Source organism: Gnatocerus cornutus, unplaced genomic scaffold, assembly GCF_029298725.1.
Source record: "Gnatocerus cornutus isolate USDA-ARS CGAHR unplaced genomic scaffold, icGnaCorn1.1 ctg00000251.1, whole genome shotgun sequence".
NCBI classification, from domain to species: domain Eukaryota; kingdom Metazoa; phylum Arthropoda; class Insecta; order Coleoptera; family Tenebrionidae; genus Gnatocerus; species Gnatocerus cornutus.
In genome coordinates, this window is record NW_028275570.1 from 26,307 (window position 1) to 49,077 (window position 22,771).

At 46.3% G+C, this 22,771-nt stretch overlaps 3 non-coding genes across 3 annotated transcripts; all 3 read left to right on the forward strand.

Annotated features, from left to right (window-relative positions):
- The first annotated feature begins 3,963 nt into the window (after positions 1 to 3,963).
- LOC148165676 (5S ribosomal RNA) lies at positions 3,964 to 4,083 on the forward strand. Its single transcript, XR_015771265.1, has one exon. It is a non-coding gene; the product is annotated as a 5S ribosomal RNA (ribosomal RNA).
- Positions 4,084 to 15,407: 11,324 nt separating this feature from the next.
- Positions 15,408 to 15,527, forward strand: LOC148165677 (5S ribosomal RNA). The gene has a single exon (XR_015771266.1). It is a non-coding gene; the product is annotated as a 5S ribosomal RNA (ribosomal RNA).
- Positions 15,528 to 21,993: 6,466 nt separating this feature from the next.
- Positions 21,994 to 22,113, forward strand: LOC148165678 (5S ribosomal RNA). The gene has a single exon (XR_015771267.1). It is a non-coding gene; the product is annotated as a 5S ribosomal RNA (ribosomal RNA).
- Positions 22,114 to 22,771: the final 658 nt, after the last annotated feature.

Sequence of the window (22,771 nt, forward strand, 5' to 3'; positions counted from 1 at the left end):
GAACTAACGTCAAAATTTCATTCCGCGGGACTATTTATAAGTTACGGCAGCTTCACCTCGCGTTAAAAACGAATCCACCAATGGCGTCGCCGTATGACTCATCGAGTTTATAAAACGGCCGTTGGCGCGACGAAAATTTTCAGTTGACTTTCGAACGTTCGTACGTACGGTCGGTCGTTCGGTCGAAGCAAGCAAGCAAGCCACTACCTACGTTAATTCTTTTCATTTGATTCATCCGATATCCGAGATGGCGAGAACTAAACAGACGGCTCGTAAATCTACCGGTGGCAAGGCACCTAGAAAACAGTTGGCCACGAAGGCGGCCAGAAAAAGCGCTCCCGCCACCGGAGGTGTCAAGAAACCTCACCGTTACAGGCCCGGTACGGTCGCCCTTCGTGAGATTCGTCGTTATCAAAAGAGCACTGAACTTTTGATCCGCAAGCTGCCTTTCCAACGTCTCGTCCGAGAGATCGCCCAAGATTTCAAGACCGATCTCCGTTTCCAAAGTTCGGCCGTGATGGCACTTCAAGAAGCCAGCGAGGCTTATCTCGTCGGCCTCTTCGAAGACACCAACTTGTGCGCCATCCACGCCAAACGTGTCACCATCATGCCGAAAGACATCCAATTGGCGAGACGCATTCGTGGCGAGAGGGCTTAAATTTCCTCCATCCATCCATCCATCCATCCGATCCGACCATCTAGAATTAACAAATTCTTCATCTTCGAAGGTGTTAAAAGAAGAAAAAAAAAATCGGTTCTTTTCAGAACCACAATTATTTTCCAACGAATTGAAAATTTATCGTTCGCGCATGCAACTTTTTGAGATTGAAAAAAAAAAAAAAAAAAAAAAAAAGTTAGGTTATGTGATTTATTCACAAAATTCGTACTTACATAAAACGATAAACTTTTGCTTTTTTCTTTCACATTAAATTTTCTTTTAACTGAGACTATTTGAAACATTATTATATAATAAAGTTTATCATTCTTTGTAATAACACTGTTTCGACAGTCAAATGAATAGACAAGAAAATCAAATGAAAGTATGTATCTCCTCAACAGAATGTGCATTGTCCAAGCGAATCTTTCGTTCGTTTCTTGAAAATAATTGTGGCCCTGAAAAGGGCCATTTATTTGTATCGATGGTGCCCCTACGTCGATATATACGATCGGAGCACGTTCCCGAAACCACCAGGACGTCGTCGTCGTTGAAAAAATTAAATCATCGTCGTCGACTTTTCACTTCTTTCTCTTGGGTGAAGCGGTTTTTTTCGCTTTGACGGTGACGGCTTTGGCCGTTTTCGGTTTCGGCGCTTTCGGTTTCTTGGTTGGACCGGCCTTGTTGGATTTCTTCGCTTTCGATGGCGTCTTGGGTTTGACGGGCGATCTGGAGGCGGCGCTGGCTTTCTTTTCGGGAGCGGACGCAGCCTTTCTAGCCTTCGATACGGCGACGCTCTTCTTTTCGGCGGCAGTTTTCTTAGACTTGGCCGAAGCGGCGGGGGCGGCCTTCTTACCGGCTTTTGAGGCGGATCCTTTTTCGGCGGACGTCGGCGCTGACGCGACGGAACGTTTAGCAACGCCCGTCTTCTTGGATTTCGCCGATGACGACGCGGTCGCAGCGGCAGATCTCTTTTTCGTGGCGGACGGAGCCTTAGCTGCACCGGTGACGGCAGAAGCCAACTTGAACGAACCGGAAGCTCCTTTTCCTTTGGTTTGGACCAACGAACCGGATGCGACGGCGCCCTTAAGGTACTTCTTGATGAAAGGCGCAAATTTTTCCGCGTCGACTTTGTAGTTGGCCGCGACATATTTCTTGATCGCCTGCAACGAAGAACCGCCGCGTTCCTTCAAGCCTTTGATGGCGTTGGTGACCATCTCCGAAGTGGGCGGATGAGAAGGTTTGCTTCTCGGATTTTTGGGCTTCTTCTCCTTCTTCACCGGTGAGGAGCCGGAAGTGGCACCGGCGACCGTCGAAGCTGCTTGATTTTCTACGTCGGCCATATTTTCGTCTATCGCGCGCGCGTTTTTTTCTTTTTATTATAGGTAGGCTTATTCTTCGGTGAAAGAACGAATGAACTTTACAGAACGAATTGGGCGCCAAAGTCAAAGTGTTGGCGCGTTCGAAAACGCGCGGACCGCGGACTAAACGAGAGCCTTCTCGTCGAGTTAGAAAATTCAGTGGGCCTCGAATACAGCTTTCGCGTGATGGCATCGTTCTCTTTACGCGAAGATCACCGCCTCCGGGTGCGGGAACATGAGCGATTCGGTCGGCGATGGCCTCCTGAATAACCTCAAGTTTTCCCGGACGACCAGCCGACCTCCAAAAGCGAACAAGGACCGATCGAACGTCGACTCGAACAAAGACCCTCCGAAACAAGGAGATGACATCCAAGTTCGACGCCGACGTTACGCGTTTTCCACGAATAACAGGAAAGTTCCGCTTTCGACCAGACAAACTTGGAAGCATCCTCTACAAGTTTCACGAACGAATCGGTCGAAAAGTACGTGCGATCTTTTCGAAAATCGCCTCGCAAAGAGACGCAGCACGGATCGGAGCGACGACCGACGAACCTGCAGAGTGTAGGAAAAAAATTCACAAACGGTCGAAGATGACGTCCGAGAAGGTCGAATTTTTTCAAGAACGAAGATAAAACCTTCGCCTTTCGTAGGAGTTGATTTTTGAAAACGATCTTGACGAACAGGTCGGAAAAAAAACGATGTCAATTTCGGACTCGACCATGAGAAACGAATTTGTACGACGAACGGACTTTTCGAACGACTTTTTTCGCAAAATCGACATTTTTTCCTCAAAAATTACCTCACACGACGAAATCCCATCATCGAAACATCACCGAAAACAGTTTTGACGGCGAAATTCTCGTCAATTTTACGAAAATAAAGGGAAAATCAGACGGACCACCGTCGAACATCCAGCGACGGGAACGGACGAGTTTTTTAATTTTTCTTGCCAATTCATTGCGAAAGAAGCAATTTTTCTCGACGAAACCATTTTATAATCATAAAAAAAACTCCCCAAACACCACAAACCAACAAAAATACGGAAATCTTGCATTGTTTGCATTTTTCAGACACTCTAAATAAAACTACGTCGATGTCGGCGGATTTTCAGTCGGTCGTCGGTCGACAGAAATCCAACGAAATTTTCATTTGTTCTTCTCAAAAACGAAAAACAAACAAATCAACAAAACATTCCCTACTATTAGTCGACATTTCGAGCAGAAACTACGAACGTCGAAAGATTTAAAAAATGAAATATGTAGGTGTGCGTGCGTGCGTACTTACTTGAAACTTTTTTCTTGTTTCATCGTCGCACTGGAACAAATTAAATTTTAATGCAATGTAAACGCGACCACACTTTCGACGAAAACATCTCTATGAATCGAACGACGTCGGAAAAAGAATAAATCGAGAAGAGAACAAATCATGAAACAACACACACCCACCCCGCCCGGCCCGGCCAGAGTGGTGGGAATTTCGATGAATGAACAGACAAAGAAACCAACTCTGTTATCAGTTCTAAGAAAGAAAGCAGGTAGCGGCGGCGGCGAACCTTCGACCGTACTACGGTCAGTTCATGAATTAACCCCGTCCGTTCGGAGTTTATTCATCTCCGGTCCGTGTCGGCGTTTACTTCAAGTGGGTGCTATTTCCATCTAAGCAAGCAAGTGAGTAAGTAAGTTCTCAAATTTTAAATTACGTTAATCGCAAGTGACTCGTTGAGATCGTCAAACGAACAATTTAATTTAACGCCTCATACGAGTTTTTTTTTTTCGTCATTTTGTCGCAAAAAAAAAACTAAAAAACGACTCGCAAAAAAAAATTTTTTTTTTTTCTTCTTTTAAATCTTGTACATTTTCTGACATGTGTACCATCGAAAAATGTCACATCCAAACGATCGAACAATCACAAAAAATCGTCAACGTACCATCTTGGAAAATTTTACCAGGCAACGACCATACCACGTTGAAAACTACCGGTTCTCGTCCGATCACCGAAGTCAAGCAACGTCGGGCGCGGTCAGTACTTGGATGGGTGACCGCTTGGGAACACCGCGTGCCGTTGTCTCTACTCTTTTCTTTTTTTATTAACATTTCTGATGTCAAACTTTTTTTAAATATATTTTTCACTATTTATATTTTCTCTCAGGAACTTATATAGTATGAAGACGAAAATTTTTAATTCGTTCGAGTTGAATTTGTGGTTCTGAAAAGAACCGATTTTTTTTCTTTTTTTTCCAACCAACTTCCAAGCTGCTCGAGGAGGATTTATTTTGAACTGGTGTATTTGGTGACGGCCTTGGTTCCTTCAGAAACGGCGTGCTTCGCCAATTCACCGGGCAAAAGAAGACGCACCGCCGTCTGGATCTCCCTGCTGGTTATGGTCGAACGTTTGTTGTAATGAGCGAGGCGACTGGCTTCAGCAGCTATACGTTCGAAGATGTCGTTCACGAAACTGTTCATGATAGACATAGCCTTGCTGGAGATACCGGTATCGGGATGGACCTGCTTCAACACCTTGTAAATGTAGATGGCGTAACTCTCCTTCCTCCTGCGCTTCTTTTTCTTGTCGCTCTTCGAGATGTTCTTTTGAGCTTTTCCGGCCTTCTTGGCCGCCTTACCGCTGGTCTTGGGTGGCATTCTCTTCTAGTCGTCGAGTTAAAAAAACGTTTAAAAACAGAAAACGAGACAGACACGACGTGCACGTTACGACGAGTATACTCGATCTAAAACGCCGCACACCTAAAATCCCTCTATTTATAACGAGCGAGCGACAAACAGGCGCTCCGCCTTAGTTCGTCGTTCGACCATTGCCCTAACGAGATGGCGCTGTACCGACCATATAAATTTCTAGCCTTCGCCGCGTTCGGCATTTATTTCAAGCCGTACGTTTGTCAGTGCGCTTCGTGTCAGTCGCAGTAGGTGTTTTGCTGTTTATATCGTATAACAACATGTCCGGAAGAGGAAAAGGAGGTAAAGTGAAGGGAAAGGCGAAGTCTCGTTCCAGTCGTGCCGGACTTCAGTTTCCCGTCGGCAGAATTCATCGTCTTCTGCGTAAAGGAAACTACGCCGAAAGAGTGGGTGCAGGTGCTCCCGTTTATTTGGCGGCCGTAATGGAATATCTAGCCGCCGAAGTTCTCGAATTGGCAGGAAACGCCGCCAGAGATAACAAGAAAACCCGTATCATTCCGAGACATCTTCAATTGGCTATAAGGAACGACGAGGAGTTAAACAAGCTCCTTTCCGGCGTTACCATCGCCCAAGGCGGTGTCTTGCCCAACATCCAGGCGGTGTTGTTGCCCAAGAAGACCGAAAAGAAGCCTTAAATTTAATTCTTCGCCGCCGTCATCTCGAACGAAAAACAAAAACTTTTATAAAAACCATCTTCACATCGGCCCTTCTCAGGGCCAAAAATTCAACTCGAACGAATTGATTTTTTCGCCAAAATACAACAACCTATGAGAATCATGTTAAAAAGTCTTTTAGATATTTTAAAGTTAAACCGATCAATTAATTCATTATACGAGCGTAGACTGAACGGAAGATTTTCGATTACATTCAACCAAGAAAGATGATTTTTACGACTTTTCATCGTAATTTTTAGAAAAATTCAATGCCCGACTAAAGCACGAACTCGACAACTCTATCTATAATAATTTATTGATTATCTAATTCAAGAAACATTCCGATTCGTCGTAAATTTCTTCACATTTCGCACATTAATCTGTTAAGAACATACACACACACACCGGTCGCCTATACGTGCTCTCCGTCTCGATAATTTCTTGCAGCAGCAGTCGTCAGCGGTGAGCCGTAATACTACAATCAATCGTTTTATTTGCTATGAGATTTTGTTTCAAGTCACGTCTGAGGAGAGTAACTCTACCCCATATTGGACATAACCTCAAATATACTCTTCGTGGCAAAAACGTTCTTTTAACGATGGTCATTCTAACCTAAAACTGCTGTCAAAATTGTCAAAGTCGCCGCCTGGATCACAAATTAAAATGATCACTCACTCCGTACGATTTTCATTTCGATTTGAAGACAAACACACAATTGAGCAACATATTTAATTCGTTTGATTTATTTTGTGGTTCTGAAAAGAACCGTTTTTTTTTGTTTGTTTGTTTGCTTGCCTGCGGGGGGTTTGTTGTTATTCCTCTGAGGATGCGGATACACGTCATAAAATGATAAAATTAACCGCCGAAACCGTAAAGGGTACGACCTTGACGTTTCAGGGCGTAGACGACGTCCATGGCGGTGACGGTCTTACGTTTTGCGTGTTCGGTGTAAGTTACGGCGTCACGGATGACGTTCTCGAGGAAGACCTTCAACACACCTCTGGTTTCTTCGTAGATGAGACCGGAAATACGTTTCACACCACCACGACGAGCCAATCTTCTGATCGCCGGTTTCGTTATACCTTGGATGTTATCGCGTAGAACTTTGCGATGACGTTTGGCGCCACCTTTTCCCAATCCTTTGCCACCTTTACCACGACCGGTCATCTTGATAAAATTAGGAAATTCTTCGTACAAAACGACGTAGCTTCGACCAAGTTCGTTATGGAACTAACGTCAAAATTTCATTCCGCGGGACTATTTATAAGTTACGGCAGCTCCACCTCGCGTTAAAAACGAATCCACCAATGGCGTCGCCGTATGACTCATCGAGTTTATAAAACGGCCGTTGGCGCGACGAAAATTTTCACTCTGAGTCCAGCATCGGAACGAGTAGGGTCACGCCTTCTTGTTTCCTTCAGCGATCCAGAACTTCCATTCGAGGCATTCGCAGCGAAACAAATCGTGCTTTTCAGCGCATAACCAGTGCTTTTCAGCGCAAACAAATCGTGCTTTTCAGCACCACAAAGACGTGCTTTTCAGCGCATCGCAAATCATTAATGAGATAAAAGCTCAATTAATAAAAAATTCCTGACTTCCCAAAGTCCCGACACATGAAAATAAAATTCATGTTGGGTGACTCCGCCCACCCGTCACAAATTAATTTTCGCCCAATTTGAGACACGAATTAAAATTCGCATCGCACCTGGACAGAAGAAAATTCCACGAAGTCCGCCCAATCCCGAAGATGGCTGGGACGCTGTCCCTCGAAGAAACGGTGGCGAAAGCCGTCGCGGACTTGGGGGAAAAATTGCGAGCCGAACTGCTTGAGTCGCTGGTGAACGGAGTCTTTTCAGACATCCGTCGCGACCTCATCGATGCGGTTCTCCAGGCACGACCGCAATCCCCCGCTGTCCTTCCTCCACCAACGGACGAAGAAAAAGCGGAGAAGAAGAAGAAGAAATCGAAGAAATCGAAGAAACCGAAGAAACAGGCACCCGAACCGATGGAAACGGCTGGCCAATCAGCAACGGCTGAGACAGCTGTTCCATCGACGTCCGCTGACGTCTCGACGCCGCTATCCCCCGAAAAGACCTCTGAGGAGGTGTTAGTAGGCGGCGGCGTCCCAGAGGCCGACGCGTCAATGGAACTGGTTTTCTCCTTTTCGGAGGAATCGGAACCTGAAGAGGAACAATTTACCACCGTTCTAAGCCGAAAGGCCAAAAAACGAAGAGTGGTTGTTTCCGAGAGCGAGGAGGACGACGAACGCGAGGCGCAATTGTCGACGAAGGCCCTTTCGAGGAACTTCAAGTCGGCTAAAAAGCCCCAAAAGGTCGTCCCCGAATCTCGCGACCAAAACACGACTTCGGATCGTCCGGAGAAAATCCCACCGGTGATTCTCCACAGGGACGAAACAACGAAGTCGTGGAATGAGGTCTCCACACTTCTTCGGAGTCACACCATCAGCTACACCAAGGCAAAAGCGGTCGTGGGTGGAATAAGAATCCAGCCAAGTACTGTCAACGATTTCCGTCGCATGACGAAATTGTTTGACGTGGAAAAGCTGCCTTTCCACTCCTTTTCGCTGAAAAGCGAAAAGCCGTTGAAAGTCGTCCTACGTGGAGTCTCGTCAATGGCTGACATAAAGTCGGTCGAACACGAACTCCTGGGGCGCGGATTCGCCGTGGGCAAATGCTCACGCATGATGGCGAATAAAAAACCGCTGGACATGGTCGTAGTCGAGGTTCCACGTGAACATCGGCACATTTACGACCTAACCACGGTTCAAGGCCTCCAGGTGACGACAGAGCCGCTGAAGAAGCGCCGGTCTAACGGCCAGTGCTTCCGTTGCCAGCAGTGGGGTCACTCACAGCGCGGCTGTCACGCTACCACCAGGTGCGTGAAATGCGCTGGACCCCATGTCTCTCGAGAATGCGATGGCAAAAACCCAAAGAAATGTGCGAATTGCGGAGGTTCGCACCCGGCTAATTTTAGGGGCTGTCCCAAGCATCCCAATGCGGGATCGGACAAACCCCAAGTCGCCACTCCCACCGTGGCGGCGCCAAAGAAGCCGGTACCAGCAAGGGGCATCCCCGAAGCGTCGAAACCAAAAGTGGAGACCGGGAAACCCGCTAAATCTGCTGCAAAGCAGGTTAAAAGCGGAACTCCAGGTCCACTCAAGGTGACGCCGCCCCCGAAGGCTCACAAGGGACAGTCCTCTGCCACAGACTCCAACTCCATGGAGATAGTGGCGCGGACAATTGGCGAGATGTGGAGCGACTTCGCAGCCACTAAACCAAGTCCCGACAGGTTAACGCGCTTTAAAAAGCAGACAGACCAGCTGATGGAAATTTTAAGCCAGGCATTGCATGGTTAGAAAAATTAAGCCGGAGTCACTGCAGGTGGTCGTTTGGAATGCCAACGGCCTCCGACACAAGCGCAACGACCTAGAGCGTTTCGCAACGGATGTCCAGGCGGATATTCTTTTAATTTCGGAGACACATCTGCGACCAGCAGATAATCCAAAATTGAGAAATTTCGTCCTGTACAGAAATGACAGACAAAACGGCGGAGGTGGAGGAACCGCTGTTTACGTCAAAAATTCGATCGATCACAATGAGATTGCGACTCCGCAACTGGAACGATTGGAGGTGACTGGCATCGCCGTACACACAGCAAACGCTGGTACGCTGAAATTGTACGCCGCCTATGCACCACCCTCTCGACTCCTGGAGTCTGATCTGGAGGAGATCTTCGACAATGACGGCGGCGCTACCGTATTGGCTGGGGACCTGAATGCCAAGCATCCCACTTGGAACAGTCGGGTCACAAATGTCAAAGGACGGTTGCTGCACAGATTTGTCGATCAGCGGGACATGGTAGTTCTTGGACCGGAGGAGCCGACCCATTTCGGGCATGTCGGCCGACCTGACGTCCTAGACATCGCAGTCCTGAAAGATGTCGTCCACCAGACGAGAATCCAAGTGATCGGCGGCGAGTTGGACTCGGATCATGACCCGGTGATTCTTCACCTGGGGCGTGAAGACGAGATGGACCCGCCGGCAGAATACGACAAAGTTAACTGGCAACTTTTCAAGGAGTCATTAGCTACCAGAGTCGGTCCAGTGCCGCGGATTTGGGTGAAGGAGGATATCGATCTAGCTATCGAAAACCTCGAGAGCCGCGTCCGAGAGGCGAAAACTGACGCTACGACCACGGTGTCTCTAAGAACACGTCGTGACGGCCTACCGCCAGACATTCGAGACCTAGTGCGAGATCGAAACCGAGCTAGAAGGCGGTACCGCCGCACCCTAGCTCCAGTAGATCGAGCCGATGTGAATCGTTTGTGTGCGGAAGTCAGACGGAGACTTCAGGAGTACCGTAACAGTAAATGGTGCCAAAAACTCGAAGAGTTGACCACGGAGGACTGTTCATTGTGGAGAATGACCAAAGTCCTTCGAAATCAGCGCAAGCCGCTTCCTCCAATTCACGGTGAAGACGGAGTCGTCTACACAGATGAGGAGAAAGCTGAGGCTTTTGCGCTAAATCTTGAACGACAATGCAGCCCCAATTGGGAGCATGCAGACCCTGACTTTGTCGAGCTGATCGAAAGATGCGTCGAAAGACGCCTCAACCAAGTGCGCGCTCCTGAGATTCGACCAGTTTCTCCAGCAGAAGTACGGTCGATGATCAAAAAACTGAAAGTCAGAAAGGCCCCAGGTCCTGATGGCATCAGCAACAAGATGGTACGACAATTTCCTGATCTCGCGGTCATGCATCTTGTCGCCATCTACAACGGAATGCTGCGATTAGTACATTTCCCCGAGAAATGGAAAATCGCCGACGTGATCTTTCTCCCGAAGGGGGGCGGAGCTCAACAGTTTCCACAAAATTATCGCCCAATCAGTCTACTTCCCTGCATGGGGAAAATGGCGGAGAAGGTGATATTGTGGAGACTAAAGGACTTCGAACGAGAACACGACATCATCCCACCGGAGCAATTCGGATTCAGGGATGGACATTCTACCACCGACCAAGTGCTGCGAGTAGTGGAACATGTCACAGACAGTTTCAATCGAAAACGGCACACTGGCGCGGTGTTCTTGGATGTGGCAAAAGCATTCGATAAAGTGTGGCACGAGGGGCTTCTCCACAAGCTACTCGACGCCGGCTTTCCGATCGGTTTGGTGCAAATCATCCGATCATACCTGGAAAACAGGAAATTCCGAGCGAAGATTGGAACAACGAGATCGACAATGAAAGACATCACTTCTGGGGTACCTCAGGGGTCCATACTTTCGCCGTTCTTGTTTGCCATCTTCATGTCAGACGTCCCGAAGCCAGTAGACGCCGATTCCACAACGGCACTCTACGCTGACGACACAGCAGTCTTGGTTCGAAGCGGTTCCGCTGAGACCGTGACTCGCAAACTCCAAGAAAACCTTGACAGGTTGGAGGAGTGGTTCACTCGCTGGAGAATTGAAGTTAACGCTGCCAAAAGCAGCGCGGTACTCTTCACCAAAAAGCGAACCAGGGACAACAGAGTAATAGACCCAGATGGTGAAGTCTTCATGTTCGATACCCCAATCCCATGGAGATCCGAAGCCAAATATCTGGGTGTTACTCTGGATCGAGGAATGACCTGCAAAACTCACACCACTGGTGTGAGGAACAAGGCTTATGGCATCATCTCGCAGATTTATTCCATGATTGGGCGACGCAGTCGTCTCTCGATTGGCAATAAACTCTTGATGTATAAGACCATCGTCCGACCGGTAATGATGTACGCGTCCCCAGCTTGGGGTCACGCTGCGGCGACGCACATCAGACGCCTCCAGAGGGTTCAGAACAAGTTCCTTCGCATTGCACTCAACGCACCTTGGTTCGTTCGCAACACCCAGCTTCATAAAGAAGCAAAAATGCCGTCTCTTAAAGACTTTATGCTGGCAACAGCAGAAAAGTACTTCCAAAGAGCGGCTCAACATCGAAACCCACTCGTTCGCGTAGCCGTGGACTACGACGAACAAATTCATCACAAGCACAAGCGCCCGAAAATGGCGCTTGTGAGGTAAGGTACTCTGTATCTCAGGCCGAACAAGTTCGGCACAAATCAGTTTTGGTTTAATATTAATTCATTTGTATGTTTCAGACAATCAAGCAGACGGAAGAGTTCATGGCACGTCCCAACACTCTGCAAGCAACAAGTTGCTCCAAGGCGAAAATTTTCAGTTGACTTTCGAACGTTCGTACGTACGGTCGGTCGTTCGGTCGAAGCAAGCAAGCAAGCCACTACCTACGTTAATTCTTTTCATTTGATTCATCCGATATCCGAGATGGCGAGAACTAAACAGACGGCTCGTAAATCTACCGGTGGCAAGGCACCTAGAAAACAGTTGGCCACGAAGGCGGCCAGAAAAAGCGCTCCCGCCACCGGAGGTGTCAAGAAACCTCACCGTTACAGGCCCGGTACGGTCGCCCTTCGTGAGATTCGTCGTTATCAAAAGAGCACTGAACTTTTGATCCGCAAGCTGCCTTTCCAACGTCTCGTCCGAGAGATCGCCCAAGATTTCAAGACCGATCTCCGTTTCCAAAGTTCGGCCGTGATGGCACTTCAAGAAGCCAGCGAGGCTTATCTCGTCGGCCTCTTCGAAGACACCAACTTGTGCGCCATCCACGCCAAACGTGTCACCATCATGCCGAAAGACATCCAATTGGCGAGACGCATTCGTGGCGAGAGGGCTTAAATTTCCTCCATCCATCCATCCATCCATCCGATCCGACCATCTAGAATTAACAAATTCTTCATCTTCGAAGGTGTTAAAAGAAGAAAAAAAAAATCGGTTCTTTTCAGAACCACAATTATTTTCCAACGAATTGAAAATTTATCGTTCGCGCATGCAACTTTTTGAGATTGAAAAAAAAAAAAAAAAAAAAAAAAAGTTAGGTTATGTGATTTATTCACAAAATTCGTACTTACATAAAACGATAAACTTTTGCTTTTTTCTTTCACATTAAATTTTCTTTTAACTGAGACTATTTGAAACATTATTATATAATAAAGTTTATCATTCTTTGTAATAACACTGTTTCGACAGTCAAATGAATAGACAAGAAAATCAAATGAAAGTATGTATCTCCTCAACAGAATGTGCATTGTCCAAGCGAATCTTTCGTTCGTTTCTTGAAAATAATTGTGGCCCTGAAAAGGGCCATTTATTTGTATCGATGGTGCCCCTACGTCGATATATACGATCGGAGCACGTTCCCGAAACCACCAGGACGTCGTCGTCGTTGAAAAAATTAAATCATCGTCGTCGACTTTTCACTTCTTTCTCTTGGGTGAAGCGGTTTTTTTCGCTTTGGCGGTGACGGCTTTGGCCGTTTTCGGTTTCGGCGCTTTCGGTTTCTTGGTTGGACCGGCCTTGTTGGATTTCTTCGCTTTCGATGGCGTCTTGGGTTTGACGGGCGATCTGGAGGCGGCGCTGGCTTTCTTTTCGGGAGCGGACGCAGCCTTTCTAGCCTTCGATACGGCGACGCTCTTCTTTTCGGCGGCAGTTTTCTTAGACTTGGCCGAAGCGGCGGGGGCGGCCTTCTTACCGGCTTTTGAGGCGGATCCTTTTTCGGCGGACGTCGGCGCTGACGCGACGGAACGTTTAGCAACGCCCGTCTTCTTGGATTTCGCCGATGACGACGCGGTCGCAGCGGCAGATCTCTTTTTCGTGGCGGACGGAGCCTTAGCTGCACCGGTGACGGCAGAAGCCAACTTGAACGAACCGGAAGCTCCTTTTCCTTTGGTTTGGACCAACGAACCGGATGCGACGGCGCCCTTAAGGTACTTCTTGATGAAAGGCGCAAATTTTTCCGCGTCGACTTTGTAGTTGGCCGCGACATATTTCTTGATCGCCTGCAACGAAGAACCGCCGCGTTCCTTCAAGCCTTTGATGGCGTTGGTGACCATCTCCGAAGTGGGCGGATGAGAAGGTTTGCTTCTCGGATTTTTGGGCTTCTTCTCCTTCTTCACCGGTGAGGAGCCGGAAGTGGCACCGGCGACCGTCGAAGCTGCTTGATTTTCTACGTCGGCCATATTTTCGTCTATCGCGCGCGCGTTTTTTTCTTTTTATTATAGGTAGGCTTATTCTTCGGTGAAAGAACGAATGAACTTTACAGAACGAATTGGGCGCCAAAGTCAAAGTGTTGGCGCGTTCGAAAACGCGCGGACCGCGGACTAAACGAGAGCCTTCTCGTCGAGTTAGAAAATTCAGTGGGCCTCGAATACAGCTTTCGCGTGATGGCATCGTTCTCTTTACGCGAAGATCACCGCCTCCGGGTGCGGGAACATGAGCGATTCGGTCGGCGATGGCCTCCTGAATAACCTCAAGTTTTCCCGGACGACCAGCCGACCTCCAAAAGCGAACAAGGACCGATCGAACGTCGACTCGAACAAAGACCCTCCGAAACAAGGAGATGACATCCAAGTTCGACGCCGACGTTACGCGTTTTCCACGAATAACAGGAAAGTTCCGCTTTCGACCAGACAAACTTGGAAGCATCCTCTACAAGTTTCACGAACGAATCGGTCGAAAAGTACGTGCGATCTTTTCGAAAATCGCCTCGCAAAGAGACGCAGCACGGATCGGAGCGACGACCGACGAACCTGCAGAGTGTAGGAAAAAAATTCACAAACGGTCGAAGATGACGTCCGAGAAGGTCGAATTTTTTCAAGAACGAAGATAAAACCTTCGCCTTTCGTAGGAGTTGATTTTTGAAAACGATCTTGACGAACAGGTCGGAAAAAAAACGATGTCAATTTCGGACTCGACCATGAGAAACGAATTTGTACGACGAACGGACTTTTCGAACGACTTTTTTCGCAAAATCGACATTTTTTCCTCAAAAATTACCTCACACGACGAAATCCCATCATCGAAACATCACCGAAAACAGTTTTGACGGCGAAATTCTCGTCAATTTTACGAAAATAAAGGGAAAATCAGACGGACCACCGTCGAACATCCAGCGACGGGAACGGACGAGTTTTTTAATTTTTCTTGCCAATTCATTGCGAAAGAAGCAATTTTTCTCGACGAAACCATTTTATAATCATAAAAAAAACTCCCCAAACACCACAAACCAACAAAAATACGGAAATCTTGCATTGTTTGCATTTTTCAGACACTCTAAATAAAACTACGTCGATGTCGGCGGATTTTCAGTCGGTCGTCGGTCGACAGAAATCCAACGAAATTTTCATTTGTTCTTCTCAAAAACGAAAAACAAACAAATCAACAAAACATTCCCTACTATTAGTCGACATTTCGAGCAGAAACTACGAACGTCGAAAGATTTAAAAAATGAAATATGTAGGTGTGCGTGCGTGCGTACTTACTTGAAACTTTTTTCTTGTTTCATCGTCGCACTGGAACAAATTAAATTTTAATGCAATGTAAACGCGACCACACTTTCGACGAAAACATCTCTATGAATCGAACGACGTCGGAAAAAGAATAAATCGAGAAGAGAACAAATCATGAAACAACACACACCCACCCCGCCCGGCCCGGCCAGAGTGGTGGGAATTTCGATGAATGAACAGACAAAGAAACCAACTCTGTTATCAGTTCTAAGAAAGAAAGCAGGTAGCGGCGGCGGCGAACCTTCGACCGTACTACGGTCAGTTCATGAATTAACCCCGTCCGTTCGGAGTTTATTCATCTCCGGTCCGTGTCGGCGTTTACTTCAAGTGGGTGCTATTTCCATCTAAGCAAGCAAGTGAGTAAGTAAGTTCTCAAATTTTAAATTACGTTAATCGCAAGTGACTCGTTGAGATCGTCAAACGAACAATTTAATTTAACGCCTCATACGAGTTTTTTTTTTTCGTCATTTTGTCGCAAAAAAAAAACTAAAAAACGACTCGCAAAAAAAAATTTTTTTTTTTTCTTCTTTTAAATCTTGTACATTTTCTGACATGTGTACCATCGAAAAATGTCACATCCAAACGATCGAACAATCACAAAAAATCGTCAACGTACCATCTTGGAAAATTTTACCAGGCAACGACCATACCACGTTGAAAACTACCGGTTCTCGTCCGATCACCGAAGTCAAGCAACGTCGGGCGCGGTCAGTACTTGGATGGGTGACCGCTTGGGAACACCGCGTGCCGTTGTCTCTACTCTTTTCTTTTTTTATTAACATTTCTGATGTCAAACTTTTTTTAAATATATTTTTCACTATTTATATTTTCTCTCAGGAACTTATATAGTATGAAGACGAAAATTTTTAATTCGTTCGAGTTGAATTTGTGGTTCTGAAAAGAACCGATTTTTTTTCTTTTTTTTCCAACCAACTTCCAAGCTGCTCGAGGAGGATTTATTTTGAACTGGTGTATTTGGTGACGGCCTTGGTTCCTTCAGAAACGGCGTGCTTCGCCAATTCACCGGGCAAAAGAAGACGCACCGCCGTCTGGATCTCCCTGCTGGTTATGGTCGAACGTTTGTTGTAATGAGCGAGGCGACTGGCTTCAGCAGCTATACGTTCGAAGATGTCGTTCACGAAACTGTTCATGATAGACATAGCCTTGCTGGAGATACCGGTATCGGGATGGACCTGCTTCAACACCTTGTAAATGTAGATGGCGTAACTCTCCTTCCTCCTGCGCTTCTTTTTCTTGTCGCTCTTCGAGATGTTCTTTTGAGCTTTTCCGGCCTTCTTGGCCGCCTTACCGCTGGTCTTGGGTGGCATTCTCTTCTAGTCGTCGAGTTAAAAAAACGTTTAAAAACAGAAAACGAGACAGACACGACGTGCACGTTACGACGAGTATACTCGATCTAAAACGCCGCACACCTAAAATCCCTCTATTTATAACGAGCGAGCGACAAACAGGCGCTCCGCCTTAGTTCGTCGTTCGACCATTGCCCTAACGAGATGGCGCTGTACCGACCATATAAATTTCTAGCCTTCGCCGCGTTCGGCATTTATTTCAAGCCGTACGTTTGTCAGTGCGCTTCGTGTCAGTCGCAGTAGGTGTTTTGCTGTTTATATCGTATAACAACATGTCCGGAAGAGGAAAAGGAGGTAAAGTGAAGGGAAAGGCGAAGTCTCGTTCCAGTCGTGCCGGACTTCAGTTTCCCGTCGGCAGAATTCATCGTCTTCTGCGTAAAGGAAACTACGCCGAAAGAGTGGGTGCAGGTGCTCCCGTTTATTTGGCGGCCGTAATGGAATATCTAGCCGCCGAAGTTCTCGAATTGGCAGGAAACGCCGCCAGAGATAACAAGAAAACCCGTATCATTCCGAGACATCTTCAATTGGCTATAAGGAACGACGAGGAGTTAAACAAGCTCCTTTCCGGCGTTACCATCGCCCAAGGCGGTGTCTTGCCCAACATCCAGGCGGTGTTGTTGCCCAAGAAGACCGAAAAGAAGCCTTAAATTTAATTCTTCGCCGCCGTCATCTCGAACGAAAAACAAAAACTTTTATAAAAACCATCTTCACATCGGCCCTTCTCAGGGCCAAAAATTCAACTCGAACGAATTGATTTTTTCGCCAAAATACAACAACCTATGAGAATCATGTTAAAAAGTCTTTTAGATATTTTAAAGTTAAACCGATCAATTAATTCATTATACGAGCGTAGACTGAACGGAAGATTTTCGATTACATTCAACCAAGAAAGATGATTTTTACGACTTTTCATCGTAATTTTTAGAAAAATTCAATGCCCGACTAAAGCACGAACTCGACAACTCTATCTATAATAATTTATTGATTATCTAATTCAAGAAACATTCCGATTCGTCGTAAATTTCTTCACATTTCGCACATTAATCTGTTAAGAACATACACACACACACCGGTCGCCTATACGTGCTCTCCGTCTCGATAATTTCTTGCAGCAGCAGTCGTCAGCGGTGAGCCGTAATACTACAATCAATCGTTTTATTTGCTATGAGATTTTGTTTCAAGTCACGTCTGAGGAGAGTAACTCTACCCCATATTGGACATAACCTCAAATATACTCTTCGTGGCAAAAACGTTCTTTTAACGATGGTCATTCTAACCTAAAACTGCTGTCAAAATTGTCAAAGTCGCCGCCTGGATCACAAATTAAAATGATCACTCACTCCGTACGATTTTCATTTCGATTTGAAGACAAACACACAATTGAGCAACATATTTAATTCGTTTGATTTATTTTGTGGTTCTGAAAAGAACCGTTTTTTTTTGTTTGTTTGTTTGCTTGCCTGCGGGGGGTTTGTTGTTATTCCTCTGAGGATGCGGATACACGTCATAAAATGATAAAATTAACCGCCGAAACCGTAAAGGGTACGACCTTGACGTTTCAGGGCGTAGACGACGTCCATGGCGGTGACGGTCTTACGTTTTGCGTGTTCGGTGTAAGTTACGGCGTCACGGATGACGTTCTCGAGGAAGACCTTCAACACACCTCTGGTTTCTTCGTAGATGAGACCGGAAATACGTTTCACACCACCACGACGAGCCAATCTTCTGATCGCCGGTTTCGTTATACCTTGGATGTTATCGCGTAGAACTTTGCGATGACGTTTGGCGCCACCTTTTCCCAATCCTTTGCCACCTTTACCACGACCGGTCATCTTGATAAAATTAGGAAATTCTTCGTACAAAACGACGTAGCTTCGACCAAGTTCGTTATGGAACTAACGTCAAAATTTCATTCCGCGGGACTATTTATAAGTTACGGCAGCTCCACCTCGCGTTAAAAACGAATCCACCAATGGCGTCGCCGTATGACTCATCGAGTTTATAAAACGGCCGTTGGCGCGACGAAAATTTTCAGTTGACTTTCGAACGTTCGTACGTACGGTCGGTCGTTCGGTCGAAGCAAGCAAGCAAGCCACTACCTACGTTAATTCTTTTCATTTGATTCATCCGATATCCGAGATGGCGAGAACTAAACAGACGGCTCGTAAATCTACCGGTGGCAAGGCACCTAGAAAACAGTTGGCCACGAAGGCGGCCAGAAAAAGCGCTCCCGCCACCGGAGGTGTCAAGAAACCTCACCGTTACAGGCCCGGTACGGTCGCCCTTCGTGAGATTCGTCGTTATCAAAAGAGCACTGAACTTTTGATCCGCAAGCTGCCTTTCCAACGTCTCGTCCGAGAGATCGCCCAAGATTTCAAGACCGATCTCCGTTTCCAAAGTTCGGCCGTGATGGCACTTCAAGAAGCCAGCGAGGCTTATCTCGTCGGCCTCTTCGAAGACACCAACTTGTGCGCCATCCACGCCAAACGTGTCACCATCATGCCGAAAGACATCCAATTGGCGAGACGCATTCGTGGCGAGAGGGCTTAAATTTCCTCCATCCATCCATCCATCCATCCGATCCGACCATCTAGAATTAACAAATTCTTCATCTTCGAAGGTGTTAAAAGAAGAAAAAAAAAATCGGTTCTTTTCAGAACCACAATTATTTTCCAACGAATTGAAAATTTATCGTTCGCGCATGCAACTTTTTGAGATTGAAAAAAAAAAAAAAAAAAAAAAAAAGTTAGGTTATGTGATTTATTCACAAAATTCGTACTTACATAAAACGATAAACTTTTGCTTTTTTCTTTCACATTAAATTTTCTTTTAACTGAGACTATTTGAAACATTATTATATAATAAAGTTTATCATTCTTTGTAATAACACTGTTTCGACAGTCAAATGAATAGACAAGAAAATCAAATGAAAGTATGTATCTCCTCAACAGAATGTGCATTGTCCAAGCGAATCTTTCGTTCGTTTCTTGAAAATAATTGTGGCCCTGAAAAGGGCCATTTATTTGTATCGATGGTGCCCCTACGTCGATATATACGATCGGAGCACGTTCCCGAAACCACCAGGACGTCGTCGTCGTTGAAAAAATTAAATCATCGTCGTCGACTTTTCACTTCTTTCTCTTGGGTGAAGCGGTTTTTTTCGCTTTGGCGGTGACGGCTTTGGCCGTTTTCGGTTTCGGCGCTTTCGGTTTCTTGGTTGGACCGGCCTTGTTGGATTTCTTCGCTTTCGATGGCGTCTTGGGTTTGACGGGCGATCTGGAGGCGGCGCTGGCTTTCTTTTCGGGAGCGGACGCAGCCTTTCTAGCCTTCGATACGGCGACGCTCTTCTTTTCGGCGGCAGTTTTCTTAGACTTGGCCGAAGCGGCGGGGGCGGCCTTCTTACCGGCTTTTGAGGCGGATCCTTTTTCGGCGGACGTCGGCGCTGACGCGACGGAACGTTTAGCAACGCCCGTCTTCTTGGATTTCGCCGATGACGACGCGGTCGCAGCGGCAGATCTCTTTTTCGTGGCGGACGGAGCCTTAGCTGCACCGGTGACGGCAGAAGCCAACTTGAACGAACCGGAAGCTCCTTTTCCTTTGGTTTGGACCAACGAACCGGATGCGACGGCGCCCTTAAGGTACTTCTTGATGAAAGGCGCAAATTTTTCCGCGTCGACTTTGTAGTTGGCCGCGACATATTTCTTGATCGCCTGCAACGAAGAACCGCCGCGTTCCTTCAAGCCTTTGATGGCGTTGGTGACCATCTCCGAAGTGGGCGGATGAGAAGGTTTGCTTCTCGGATTTTTGGGCTTCTTCTCCTTCTTCACCGGTGAGGAGCCGGAAGTGGCACCGGCGACCGTCGAAGCTGCTTGATTTTCTACGTCGGCCATATTTTCGTCTATCGCGCGCGCGTTTTTTTCTTTTTATTATAGGTAGGCTTATTCTTCGGTGAAAGAACGAATGAACTTTACAGAACGAATTGGGCGCCAAAGTCAAAGTGTTGGCGCGTTCGAAAACGCGCGGACCGCGGACTAAACGAGAGCCTTCTCGTCGAGTTAGAAAATTCAGTGGGCCTCGAATACAGCTTTCGCGTGATGGCATCGTTCTCTTTACGCGAAGATCACCGCCTCCGGGTGCGGGAACATGAGCGATTCGGTCGGCGATGGCCTCCTGAATAACCTCAAGTTTTCCCGGACGACCAGCCGACCTCCAAAAGCGAACAAGGACCGATCGAACGTCGACTCGAACAAAGACCCTCCGAAACAAGGAGATGACATCCAAGTTCGACGCCGACGTTACGCGTTTTCCACGAATAACAGGAAAGTTCCGCTTTCGACCAGACAAACTTGGAAGCATCCTCTACAAGTTTCACGAACGAATCGGTCGAAAAGTACGTGCGATCTTTTCGAAAATCGCCTCGCAAAGAGACGCAGCACGGATCGGAGCGACGACCGACGAACCTGCAGAGTGTAGGAAAAAAATTCACAAACGGTCGAAGATGACGTCCGAGAAGGTCGAATTTTTTCAAGAACGAAGATAAAACCTTCGCCTTTCGTAGGAGTTGATTTTTGAAAACGATCTTGACGAACAGGTCGGAAAAAAAACGATGTCAATTTCGGACTCGACCATGAGAAACGAATTTGTACGACGAACGGACTTTTCGAACGACTTTTTTCGCAAAATCGACATTTTTTCCTCAAAAATTACCTCACACGACGAAATCCCATCATCGAAACATCACCGAAAACAGTTTTGACGGCGAAATTCTCGTCAATTTTACGAAAATAAAGGGAAAATCAGACGGACCACCGTCGAACATCCAGCGACGGGAACGGACGAGTTTTTTAATTTTTCTTGCCAATTCATTGCGAAAGAAGCAATTTTTCTCGACGAAACCATTTTATAATCATAAAAAAAACTCCCCAAACACCACAAACCAACAAAAATACGGAAATCTTGCATTGTTTGCATTTTTCAGACACTCTAAATAAAACTACGTCGATGTCGGCGGATTTTCAGTCGGTCGTCGGTCGACAGAAATCCAACGAAATTTTCATTTGTTCTTCTCAAAAACGAAAAACAAACAAATCAACAAAACATTCCCTACTATTAGTCGACATTTCGAGCAGAAACTACGAACGTCGAAAGATTTAAAAAATGAAATATGTAGGTGTGCGTGCGTGCGTACTTACTTGAAACTTTTTTCTTGTTTCATCGTCGCACTGGAACAAATTAAATTTTAATGCAATGTAAACGCGACCACACTTTCGACGAAAACATCTCTATGAATCGAACGACGTCGGAAAAAGAATAAATCGAGAAGAGAACAAATCATGAAACAACACACACCCACCCCGCCCGGCCCGGCCAGAGTGGTGGGAATTTCGATGAATGAACAGACAAAGAAACCAACTCTGTTATCAGTTCTAAGAAAGAAAGCAGGTAGCGGCGGCGGCGAACCTTCGACCGTACTACGGTCAGTTCATGAATTAACCCCGTCCGTTCGGAGTTTATTCATCTCCGGTCCGTGTCGGCGTTTACTTCAAGTGGGTGCTATTTCCATCTAAGCAAGCAAGTGAGTAAGTAAGTTCTCAAATTTTAAATTACGTTAATCGCAAGTGACTCGTTGAGATCGTCAAACGAACAATTTAATTTAACGCCTCATACGAGTTTTTTTTTTTCGTCATTTTGTCGCAAAAAAAAAACTAAAAAACGACTCGCAAAAAAAAATTTTTTTTTTTTCTTCTTTTAAATCTTGTACATTTTCTGACATGTGTACCATCGAAAAATGTCACATCCAAACGATCGAACAATCACAAAAAATCGTCAACGTACCATCTTGGAAAATTTTACCAGGCAACGACCATACCACGTTGAAAACTACCGGTTCTCGTCCGATCACCGAAGTCAAGCAACGTCGGGCGCGGTCAGTACTTGGATGGGTGACCGCTTGGGAACACCGCGTGCCGTTGTCTCTACTCTTTTCTTTTTTTATTAACATTTCTGATGTCAAACTTTTTTTAAATATATTTTTCACTATTTATATTTTCTCTCAGGAACTTATATAGTATGAAGACGAAAATTTTTAATTCGTTCGAGTTGAATTTGTGGTTCTGAAAAGAACCGATTTTTTTTCTTTTTTTTCCAACCAACTTCCAAGCTGCTCGAGGAGGATTTATTTTGAACTGGTGTATTTGGTGACGGCCTTGGTTCCTTCAGAAACGGCGTGCTTCGCCAATTCACCGGGCAAAAGAAGACGCACCGCCGTCTGGATCTCCCTGCTGGTTATGGTCGAACGTTTGTTGTAATGAGCGAGGCGACTGGCTTCAGCAGCTATACGTTCGAAGATGTCGTTCACGAAACTGTTCATGATAGACATAGCCTTGCTGGAGATACCGGTATCGGGATGGACCTGCTTCAACACCTTGTAAATGTAGATGGCGTAACTCTCCTTCCTCCTGCGCTTCTTTTTCTTGTCGCTCTTCGAGATGTTCTTTTGAGCTTTTTCCGGCCTTCTTGGCCGCCTTACCGCTGGTCTTGGGTGGCATTCTCTTCTAGTCGTCGAGTTAAAAAAACGTTTAAAAACAGAAAACGAGACAGACACGACGTGCACGTTACGACGAGTATACTCGA